We start from the raw sequence: 12663 nt of genomic DNA, 5'->3' as shown, positions 1-12663 counted from the left end.
GGGTACACCAAATAAGTAACCGAGTGCCCTAAGCATTGAGCCACCGCAGTGGGTAGTGCAACATTTACTTTTGTAGGCGCTCATTGTCTCAGACAGCAGGTTCTAAATAAAACCTCTCACGATGGGTCTGTAGGGCAATAAAGGAAAACAAAAATGGGTGAATGGCTGTGGAGCTTGGCTGCTGATTCCAAAAATACAAAAAACCAATGTGTTCTGTCGCACGTTGCAAATCCCCAGCTGGTGTCCGTCAATCTGGAGCCCGCCACTACACCGTCGATCCTATAGCTCCAGTGTCTACTCGACACGTTAAACCCGAGATATTACTACTAGTATTAACAAATGAAGAATGCATAAATAGGTGCAGCTTTTTTTGTTTTAGAATCCGCATACTCTTGTTTGGGCGCAACCGAATTATGCAAAGAAAGGCGGGTTCTTGGCAACGGTGGAGATGTACTAAAAAGGAAAAAATTAAATACCGATTACACAAAAGGGCAATGCGGAAATACATACGCTCGCTGACATGCGATAGTGATTAAGCCCAGAAAGATGCTACTGCGATGCAGTTATTTCGTGATGCCGATGTGCTGAAATCGTTCTGCTTCTAAGGAAAAATTGTTGCCAGTCGCCAGCACGCGGCTCCATCCGCTGTTCTCGCACTGCTCGATCTTGAATCCTCTGTCTGGCGACTTATATCTACTTCTCGCTGTCATACTTCCGGTTCTTGGTGTCTGACACGACAGGCTTAAGATCATTGGCTTTTATTTTCGTAGAAAGCTTGGGCGACTGAATACGTTGAGCCTTCACAACAATCTGCCTCGGATGTATCGGGTACAGGTGGGTGATGGGGGTGAGGAGATGGGTGAAAGTTTTTGAAGGTGCAATTTTACCAGTGAATGCCCTGATGTGCGTCCACCGGAGTATGTATCAGGGACGGGGGCTGCACTCACGCACCCCCCCCCCCTCCCACACACACACACACACATAGCGCGGTTATTTTTGGGAAGTAGGCTAACGTAGTAAAAAGAACAACTAAGAGAGTATGCATACTCTAACCTCTCACTCCGAGTGGGATTCGTACCAATGGCGGCGCAACAGAAAACTGTTTGTTATGGTTGTTGCATGGAATATTTGGAACCTCTCTGACCCTCCGTACGCCTTACTTGACCGCGTCTAATTCAGCGCTCTCGGCATAAGGCCTCATGCCAGCATATCTCCCTTTCTGCGTCCGCACATGAAAATTCCAGACGGTGCACACGTCAAGAAAGGGGAACCAGTCAGGAGGTTGAACTTGCGCAGCATCAGTGACCTCGTTTAACGCGGCGGTTCTGCGTGTTCATCCATCATGCGGGTTTTTCACACGCTAAAAAGTCCTATGAACACGAAGAGTTCGCACGGAATTCCGAAGTTTTTCATCGCAGCCATAAATGTTATAATCAAATGTATGATGTCAATGGGTTTTTTAAGAGACTGCTTAAGTATGTCCCAAAAGAACACAGCCGACAAAATTGTCATTTTATTGCTCAAATTGTTTCTCGTTGCTCGCACAGGTAGAAATGCACGGACCACGGCACAAACGTCCCTTTGGCGCGAAGGTACCGTTGCAAAAGTTTACAGCCCACCGCGCCATTGAAATAAACGGTGCGATGGGCTGTGAACTTTTGCAACAGACGGTATAGTCGGGGACAAAAGTCTCCAGACCACGTGTTCCTTAAACGAAGCTTATAGCTCCGCTATTAGACAGCGGCTGGAGACCGCACTTGTGCAGATGAAAGAACAAAAATTTACATTTTATCTCCACAAGTGTGGTCTCCAGCCGCCGACTAATAGCAGAGGTATCGGCTTTGTTCGAGGCACACGTGGTCCGGAGACTTTTGTCCCTGACTATACGTCCTAACATGTAAGGCCTATGTCTGAAGCGTGAAAAAAGGGTTTTGTGGTCGATTGAATCTACAGTCCAGCCCACTTATAATGAACCTGACGGTCACGCGGGTTCAGTTCGTTATATCTGATGTTCGTAGCAAGTGGATTCTTCTTACAACAGCCAAAAATACTAAGGCCGCTAAAAGTGTCGTTTATTTCTTATAAAACTGCGTTATGCGTGCCTACTTGCGCAAAGCGGGGCCTGTCGCGGCTCTTTCCAGGCTATCTAGGGCGGTCATTTAATCCTCGTCGAGACCTTGCTGCCGACTATCAAATTTAGGGACGGGGTATCAAATTTAGGGACGGGGACGACTGAGCAGGCTATGCATCCCACGTAACCGAAATGGCCAGCAAGGATTTCAGAATTCTGAAATGGTTGCTGTTAGTTGATCCGCGACCATGGTCAGCAGCTCCGCTTTCGACGATGCCCCTTTCTCACGCGCACCGCGCTTCTTCCATTCGGCATGCTTTGCCCATCCGGCGAACGCGTAGGCAATGATTGCTCTCGCAGGCCATCGACGTGGGTTCGGCCGGCGGTTACTATTTCAATAGAGAGTTATAGCATATCGTTACCGTGTTTACTTTACCGTTTAGAGTGTTACTGGACGCCGGACTTTCCGGTCATCGCTGCGCACGCCAGTGCCGCCTTTTAATTCCATTTCTGGGTTGACATGTTCTTTCCGGGGCGGTGTCGTGAAGGTTGAGAGGCGCTATTTCATCTGCGTGCTTAGCGGAAGAACGACCTCTACAACTTCGGGGTAGTTCACCGCGCCACCTCGTTCACTGTAACCGAGTGGTGTGGCCAGAGTTGTTCGCTGTGTCTGCGACGAATTTCCGTTGCCCTTATGCATATTTTCACAGGAGCACCACACCCGCTCGTAATAAGAGAGCGTTCGTTATATCTGCGGCCATTAAAGTGGGCTGCACAGTACATCCGCTGATGATACACTAGTATCAAGAAAGCCTAGGTAAGGTTGTAGATGTACGGGTAGAGGAAGTAGTGACCGATCGCAACATTTGTCATTTGCCTTGTGAAGAGGCCGTACAGCCAAGTAAAAGCGAAGAGTGAGAAAACCGAATGAATCAGCACAAAGTTTTCTCGCGAGCATGTCCAGAAAAAACAGGCGAGCACTCAGTCGCCTATTAAGCACAGCGGTCAGAAAGGGGTTGTTTGTAGTTTTGAAAATAAATGGCTGAAACAAATAGGTAGGAAAATGGTGCTGGCCAGCGTAACCACTCTTTATCACTCTATCAAGGGCGCAAAAAATTCTGTTGGCACAAAGGTTGCCTTTGATAGCGCCCCAGGAAAGGTCACAAACATTCTATGTAGTGCAAGTATATCTACTTCCTCGCACAATGCTGCACTTGCAAGAATGTTGCAGCTCAACGTCCCAACGAAGATGTTGCCAATTTGTGTCCGTGCAAAAACGAAGCGTTCTCAACCCATCTAAGCGTGTGTGTTTTTTTATCATACTCTTTTTATCAGAAAAAGGAGGTTGTCGTCATCATAATAAGCCAATGTCGTAATTTCTAACTGTATTATAGTGAGAAGCTACGACCAGCTGTGTTTTTGAACATACTGAGCTATAGGGGCTCGGGATATAAAACGTGAGTCACAAAGGTGATGTCGAATAGGTGATTGAAATAAAATATATTTGGGCGGCGGATGGGCGTTGGAGGGATTCTCGCCCATTTTTTCACCATGCTATAGCACAGGAGGGGGGACTGGCAAGTCGGTTGCGGGGCGACGGAAAGGTCTGTGTCTGTATGTAGGTGCCGCTACATGACAGTTCGTTTCTCAGTAGTGCGCGGGAACGTACAGGGCGCGTGCGGCGGCAATTTTGGGGCCCTGTAAGTACACTGCGAACGATGAAGTCCCAACTGACTCAAGCTTCAGGGGCGACCTATTACTCGCGCGACGGGGTCTCCCAAACTGCTCAAGCAGGAGGGTTTTGTAGATGCAAAATCCACCAGCTTTTCGCCTTGCACCTCATAAGGTGGATTATAGCGTGTACATAGCCGATTTTCCTTAATTTCGAGTTCATTTCATTTTGCGGTTCTTGCCGTAAATTCACCTTTTTGCTGCGGACAATAAAATGAAATGGGTAAAGTGTGAACATCTCGCAATAAACAATTTATTCATGCTTAAGTAACGCAGTAAACACGACAAAAGGAAGACAGGAGACGACAGGAGCGCTGACTAACAACTGTTTTTTTTTTTTCTGGGAAAAGTACATAAAGGCGCAGGGCACAGGAAACAACCCCAAAAAACAGAAGAACAAAGGTTAAAACTTAAAAACCGTACTGCGCATGCCCATCACATTCGAGTCATGATGTCTTTTTCAACGAAATTCGAAGACTATCTTCCAAAGTAGACGGCACTCTCCTATCTCCTGGACCTCACACAATTGCCAAGAAAGCCGGACTCCTTATCTACAAAATTGACAGATGATGAAGCAACACATTCATCTGCTTCCTTCCTGATCATAAAGGCCTCGACCAACTCCCTACATATGCAAACAGGGTTATTAAACAGGACACTTGTCTTCTCTACTGAGGGAAGCAATCGTTGCACGCTCTGCCATGCAAAGCCAAGTTGTACGACACCGCTACTTTTTTCACCCACCTGTGATGTTCGAACAAATGCCCACTGCTTCCCCACTTAGAAAGACAAGTCTCCTGTTTAATCACCCTGATCGAAATTGTAGGGAGATGGTAGAGGCCTTTATGATCAGGAAAGAAGCAGATGAGCGTGTTGCTTCACCATCCATCAATTTCGTCGATAAAGAGTCAGGCTTTCGTGGCAACTGTGAAAGTACAGGAGATAGGGGAGGGCCGTCTACTATAGAATATAGTCTTCAAATTTCATTGAAAAAGATGTCATGACTCGACTATGATGTGCATGCGCAGTATGGTTTTTTAGTTTTTATCTTCGTTCTTCTGTTTTTTGGATTTTTCACTGTGACATGCGCCTTCATATACTTTTCCGAGAATGTAATAACCAGTTGTTAGTCAGCGTCTGTGTCATCTCCAGTTTTCCTTTTGTCCTGTTTACTGCGCTGGTTAAGCATGAACCCTTACCAACTAGCCCAGTTTTATGTTCTCGTAAACAAATCTTTGAATTTTTTTATCTTGTATACCAATGTGCAAGAAAAAAGAAAACGCATAGCAAGGTTGACTGAAGCCCATCTGCGTTCTATTTTTTTTGCCCTGAACCCGTTTGAACCGGTTCGAGACGGTCTGAACCGGTTCGAACCGGAACGGAATGGCCTTCTGGAGCCGAACCCAGAACTGAACCCGAAAGGCGTGAACCCGAACCCGAACCGAACCCGAAAAAATGCCGGTTCGACACCCTGTGCAAATTTTCTAATATTCATATTAGTGCCAAGACCGTTACGTTAGATTGTAGAGCAGGTCTATAAACAACAGCATTACAAAGCATTACAAAACTTTGTATAAGTAGGAGCATCATCTTCTTTTTCTTTCTTTTTTCTTTTCTTTTTTTTTTAAATTCTATATTGTTTTTTGTACGAGCGTTTTGTTTGTTTGTTTTTCACTGTATTGCTGCGCTGTATTTTGTGTATTATATACTATTAACCAGCACACCAAGAACCCAACAGCTAATAATGTGTAACTAGGAGCAATCATTTTTGTATTACTAATTAGTTTGCTGCACTGTACATTTTTTTTCTGAAATTTTTGTAACCACTCCCCTCTATAATGCCTCTGGCCCTGAGGGTACACGAAATAAATAAATAAATAAACCGATCCAGTTTATTGTTGCATCATATCTCCTACGGGGTCCTTTTTTCCGGCATCTAAAGAAAGCCCGCGAAATATGAAAAAATACCACGTGACTACGCTCGTTACCCCTGCCACACGGCAAATTTAATTTCATTCTTATCGAATGACATTTGTTCGACTTAATGTCATTTTTTCTGCGCGCTGCTACACGGCAAAAACTAATGTCATTTGCAAATGATGACGATTGCGCTGCAAAAAGAGTACAGCATACAAAAATTTCGATGTATGCTTCAATATGTTGCAAAAAGTATTGCTTTGCTAATGGAAACCGATTTTAAAATCCTAATCCTCATTTCAATAACGTGATGATCACTGCTACACCACGAGTCCAAGCCAAGCCAAAGCTCAGCCAGCGGCGGCCGGCAAATGGCGGACGTCATTTTGTGAAATGGTCTCTATGTTGTTACACAGTGGGCCTCTTCGATTAACCGCGCTCGGGCAGCCCGCTGGCGGCGCGCAAGTTCGTCTCTGACAGGAAAACGCATCATGGTCTCGTGGGATGGCAACCACCGGAACCAGCCGGTCGGCGATCACGGCGGCAAGCAAGTCGCGGATCACGGAGGGCAGATGCTCTCTCTAGCTTCGCGTTCTGCGTCTCATTGCTACGCACGCGTACGGTAGAAATAGGCTTATGGTATCGAAAACAACGACTTGCAGTTATTGAGGGCTGCGTGCCGCAGACTGCAGACCATGCAGCTGATCAAGCTCACACTCGTATACATCGGCAACGACAACGCGAGCGTGTGCCTTCGGTGCACTTAAGCTTCACGCATAGGACGGAAAAACTGCCCGTGCTTTGTTTATCAAACGACAAGCCGTACTGTCGGATTATTGCGTGTTTGCTTACTACGCAGTAAGTATATATGACTGGTATGACCGCCGACGATCGACCCTGGTGGACTCTGCTGTGGTCGTTGCGATTTCTACGCTCGTAACCTGCTTCCTGTAAGCTGTAAGCAGAAAAGAATCGGGATACGTTCGTTCAACTGTAGTCTGTCGGCCGCCGGCTTTTGCTGCGGGCAAGGAACGCATAATCTCGGCAAAAGCGCATACCAGCTTGTTGAACGTCCACCTAGAACAAGCGGGTGCACTGTATAAATTTAGCTGTGTATCGTTTCTGTAATAATACAGCTTTATAGCAGAGAACTGGCACTGGAATGAAAGGCGCTACAATAAAGCCCTGCGTGTCGGCGCCTCACGTTCCGCGTGTGGTTGCATGACGATCAACGCTAGAGCTCATTTTTATATCTTTTTTTTTAAATGAACCAAACGCGAGGACGTGCATGCCTACGGTACTTCTCAGATATTTTGAGCATATGTGGCAGAAGGCCCGAGCATGAAGCTGTACAACAGTTGGCGACGACAGAATCAGCACTTGGTCGGCGCGACAATTCTGTGTGGCCACATATATGCCCGCAGAGCAATGTGCTCGTGAGGGCTTTTAATAAAGGACATGTTTCAGTCAAGCGTTTTTCAAAGCATATCCACTTTTGCACTGCGCCAAACGCAATGAAGACCATACGCTCCCGTATCGCGCTCAACCACACGTCCAGCACATGCATATATGCACACGTCTGAACGCGTACTCGGAACTGGAATCCGGCTGCACTTGTGAAAGGCCTCGAACACCATCGCAATATCCGCCGGGCGCACAAAATTAACAGCCGAAATATTTAGTGAATCAGAAGTATGCGATCGTGATATGAAGCGAGGTGGTGAGACGATCGAAATATATGATCGCGCATACGCACGCAAAACATATCAATAAACAGCGAGAACTACCGCAAAAGGTGCCATTGCAGGCGACACAGTCGATATGCACCGTGGCCTAGTCGAAACAAGCGCCTGCATCGCGCAAAACATCGCATGAAGAACCGCGGTCCTTCTAGTCCTTATAAAAATGGCCGCGCGAGCTTCCCTCGACCGTACACCTCTCTGTCGTCTGCTAGCTGCCCGAGCGCTGCCAGCACAAAATCGTCCTGGCTAGTCTGGCCGCCGGCTGGCAGCCCGAAACCGGCCAGCCAGAGAAAAACGAACGCGTTCCGGGCAGCCACCGGAAGTGGGTGGAGCAACCCGAGAAAATCGAGCGCGCTCGGGCAGCCCGCAAGCAACCCGCGGGCTGCCAGAGGCGGATAATCGAAGAAGCCCAGTATTAGCTGTGCGTCCGCAAAAGCTTTGCGCATGCTACGGGCGCACCTTGCGCGCACTGCCGCCCGTCCTCAGAACAGTTTTAGTTGGGAGCGCGGTGGTTGGGAGTGACTAGCGTAGCGCGCGAGAAGCGTAACATACTGTGGCGCCATCTAGATGACAGCAAGTCAAACCTCCTGAACTGAGTGCCGAAGAAACGTTTTTCTCTTTTATTAGTAACGAATGCATTCGAAGGCTTCGTTTTTTTTAAGTAAATAAATTGGATGAAATGAAAATGTAGATTCTTGTGCAAAATAGGAGAAATACTTCGCCCGGGGTCGTTGCTATGACGACAGTGCACGCCGTACATAGTTAAGCCTAGCATCAAGAAATTCGTAAATTTATCTCAAAAACGATTAATATTTCACACATATATTGCTACGGAGGGATGAGAATGCACAAAATAAAAGCGGATACAACCGTTTATAGCAAGCTATCGCGTCGAAAAATGCAGCGGCGACGCAGTATTCGGTGCGAAGCGGGCGGGCTGGGCGTTGCCATGTTGTGAATGTTAGCCACGCAAGGCTGGTAGCGAGAGTGAGTTTTATTTGTTTCCAATTCTATTTGGCATTTTTATATACATAAATGAACGACCGCACAATCATACGGACGCGGAAATATAACTGTGCTTGTGACGCTTTTGTAATCGTGTTTTTCGGTGTATATTCTCCACAAGTCTCTGGTGTCGAGATAACACATTAGCTTGGAGATCGCTGGATAATGATAATAATGAGCTCTGTAAACTCATTCGGTACCTAATGTCGTTTTCATCGAATGACATTATATTTTCTCGTGGGGCAGCAAAATAATGTCGTTTTGAACGAATGTCATTCGATGGGAATGACATTAAATTTGCCATGTGGCTGGGGTATAACTCTATGCGCTACCAAATTGCAGCGCTCTCAGCGGCGTTTCGAGCAAACGGAGCGTGCCCGCTGACCTTGGCGAAGTGAACGGCTGCCGCGCTGCTGCGGTAAGTGCTGACGCACTGTCAAGCCGCTGCTAAGAGCGGCGGCCGTTCACTTCGCCACGGTCGACGGGCACGCTCCGTTTGCTCGAAACGCCGCTGAGAGCGCTGCAATTTGGTAGCGCACGAGCGTAGTCACGTGGTATTTTTTCACACTTCGCGGGCTTTCTTTAGATGCCGGAAAAAAGGAGCCTGTAGGGGATACGATGCAACAACAAACTGGATCGGTTGTTTATAGACCTGCTCTACAATCTAACGTAACGGTCTTGGCACTGAAATTAATATTAGAAAATTTGCATAATTAATCTTAGTTAATTAACGAATTAAGCGCAATAAAAAATATTCTTAGGAGCGCCACATGCTGGCGAAGAATGTATCGTTGGTTTCAGCGGGCTGCGGTTTACCGCTTTTTCTAAATCCTTTGTTCAAGTTACGTGAAACACCCTATATATTGTCACGTGCTGCGCATGGGTTCTGAGGAACAAAGACGACGTGCAGCGGCTGGAAGAAGAAGAGAAAGTCCAGTATCCTGCCGCCGGCACACTAGGCTCTTCTCGACCTGCCTTGTAAATAGTATTTGTAAATAGAACCTGTAACAGTGTGGTGGAGGTGCGGGGTACTCGGGATAACACTCCTCGTAGCCAGTGTCGAAACGACCATCGTGCTCCGGCTGCCGCAGGTGGCGCTGCGGACGAGCTGGCGCCCTGGGGCCGGGGCGGGTGATGCGGGGAGCGTCGCTGTAATCAATGCGAGTAGCACTGGTAGGGGCCTGGCCAGACGAACTCCAAGGGGAGGAGCGGTACGCGGGAGCCGCCTGCAGAGAACAGCTCTCATACGGGACCTCACTGCGGCGCGCAAGATCTTGATGCCGGGAGAGTTCGTGATGCTTTTCCGTGATGCGTGAGTTCGTGATGCGTGAGCGAGTGATGCTTTTTACATAGCATGGATGAGAGCGCTGTAATCGTGGCGTATTCGGGCGCACGGAGCGCGCTGTCACATGGTATTTTTAAATTCCGCGGGCTTTCGTTTCTCACAAACAAAAACGGCCACGCCAAGTCGATCTCGTTGGAAGTTCCGGATTTGGACAATATTTGTGCAGCTACACAATTTTCATATTCACGCCTGAACGTTTCAAGCTATATTTAAAAAGTTAATTTATTTATCTCGACTAATTATTCAAATAGGAGGAGCGAAAAATATGGCACACTAATTTTAGATAAACCCTAACACCATCCGCGCAATTTAAGTTCTGAAGAATGCTTAATTTTTTATAAATTTTGGTCCAAGTTAGCTGGGACACCCTGTATATGTGCTTCGCCTCAGTGGATTCTGGTTGTTATTGAGAGCGCGAAAGAGAGGCAACGCGCCGCACGACTCGAGAAGCGTCGTAACGAAGATGCGGCTAGAAGAAGTCGTGCCACGTCCCGGAGTGACTCTTCAGCTGCCGAAGAGACCGGTTTGAGTTCTCGAGAGCGTCGGAATGAGACGCTGTGTGGACGGCGTGCTGAGAATACGGAGGAAGAACGTGCAAGAAGAATCGAGGCTTTCGTAACTCAGCTCGGATTAGCCAGAGCTAAACCATAGCCGCAAAACAAAAATGGCAGTTATATTATAATGAACAGCACTCACAATGGCTGGAGCATTGCGAGAGCACGCATAAAGGTGACACTAAAACAGGAGCGCTAAGGGCACACGCACATTGCACGCACAAGACAAAACGTTCGCACAATACGCAGACGACTGCTCTGTAGCGCATGTCATGTTGAACTACTGGTAAACTAACAGCGCGAATGCCCCTGAGTCAGCAGCGGCGGTCTCCTGACGACTCCACGCAGAGTCGCAGTAGACGAAATGCCCCTGAGATCGTGGTCGCCGAGCACGTTGAAATCCATGCACGCAACAACGAGAATTTTGCACTGAATTCCATCTTCAAATATGAGTGAACGGCGCCAACGTCAGCCTGTGAGCACGACCAAAAACAGAAGCTCGAGCAGTTGAGCGAATTACGCCTACGCCACCCCGCAAATGGTACATCGCGGCTCTCTGCTACCGCCCGGTTTGTAAATAGCAATTTATGACACTTTTTTCCCAGGATGTTGCATGGGAAGGGCCTCTCCTGAGTTTTCCTTCCTCCATGCCACGGGCTCTGTATGCCATCACGTAAAACCCCGCACTCCACCGGTCCCGTCTAAATAGCAATCAGTGCGTCATGCCACCGTCTCCTGCACAGTATTCCCCGCCCGACTCTGGTTGGTGACGATGGTTTACCTGTCCCCACTTGCGTACATCACTCAAGACAGTCCGGTCTAGCGTAAGGCGCATGTTTGTAGTTGTTTCAAGACGTCTTGAAAAAGTTGTGTTTCGTGAGATGGGAAGTTCCGCGAATGCACAGGTGGCACGACCGTCTGCCAGCCGCCGTATTAAGGTCCGATCAGAGCACCATATTCCTATTGCCACCTAGTATTGCCAGGTGGCGCATAGCTGACGACGACGAAGTAGGGCTCGCGCCGTGAGGAATGCACCCTGGCCAATCCCCCGCCGTGGATATGTGCCATTAAGCCTGAGGACATCATCATCATCATCTGTCGCCTGTGCTGCCTCAGCTTGCCTGGCCTTGTCTGTCTTCATGCCTGGTATTAAAGCCCCCTTCGTCCACAAGTACGGTACAGTCTGGTGGAGTGTGCCGGGTACCCGTGAGCCTATGCAAGAGACCCCTCCAGGCAGCCGTCGCGCCAGCCCTGTACCGCTTGACACCCCGGTACATCGCTTCAGTCGGAGGATCCAGGAACTGCCTTCGGAGGTTGGGCCATTAGAGAGCGGCGCCATGGCGGCAGCCGCTCCTCCTCTTCTGCAAACCGCCGCTGCCGCGCCATCCCACTACACCTTGCAGACTCCGCGCATACCCAAGACATTCCGTGGGGAAGTTTTTGGGGATGTGGAGGACTGGCTCCTTCACTTTGAACGCGTAGCTGCGTTTAACCAATGGGACGACGCAGCCAAACTCCGGAACGTTTACTTCAGCCTTGAGGATGGTGCTCGCTCCGGGTTTGAAAACAGAGAGGACGTTTTAATCTCGTGGAATGAGTTCCGTCGTCGGGTGCTGGAGGCCTACACAAGCGTGGATCGTCGCGAACGAGCCGAGCGTGCACTACAATCTCACAACCAGCTGCCAAACGAAAGTGTTCAGATGTACGTCGAGGACATATGACGCGCATCTTCAGGAGAGCTGACCCGGCCATGCCCGAAGAAAAACTCCGGCATTTGATGCGTGGCGTCAAAGAACAGCTTTTCGCAGGCCTTGTGCGCAGCCCACCATCGACCGTTGCTGCATTCCTTACAGAGGCCACAACGATGGAAAAGGTGGTGCAGCAACGTACTGCGACTTACAACCGGCCCGTGCATGCTGCTGCTGTCACCGCATCGTTTGCTACCTCCAAGAGCCACCCTGACGATCTGCGCGAACTGATTCGCACCATCGTGTGTGAAGAGGCCTTGAAATTTTGCAGCCCTTCCCAGCCTGCGCTAGGTTCGATTTCTGCTCTTGTTCCCGAGGAGATGCAACAGGCGTTCAGGGCTCCTGCTGTCGAAACACCTCCTCTACCAGGAGACTGCCACAGCCCCACCTATGCTGAAATTTCAAGGCGCCCGGCTGCCGTTTCGCCACCACCGTTTTCGGTAGCGCCTCCTGTGCCGCTGTCCTCAGTGCCACCAGTGCAGTATTTCGACGATCGCCGAGTGCCCATGCGGAAGGCCGATGTCTGGCGCACACCTGACAACCGGCCACT

The 12663-nt window shown here is 48.8% G+C and overlaps 1 protein-coding gene across 1 annotated transcript in view; it reads left to right on the top strand.

Moving 5' to 3' along the window:
• The window catches only part of LOC149328233 (uncharacterized), a 230728-nt gene that overhangs the window by 203964 nt on the left and 14101 nt on the right, over window positions 1-12663 (top strand). The window lies entirely within an intron of this gene.

The sequence above is a fragment of the Amblyomma mixtum genome, chromosome 9 (assembly GCF_055824585.1).
Source record: "Amblyomma mixtum isolate Tamu chromosome 9, ASM5582458v1, whole genome shotgun sequence".
Lineage (NCBI taxonomy): Eukaryota > Metazoa > Arthropoda > Arachnida > Ixodida > Ixodidae > Amblyomma > Amblyomma mixtum.
The sequence above is the reverse complement of the archived record's forward strand: the minus strand, read 5'-3'. Positions and strand labels throughout refer to the sequence as shown.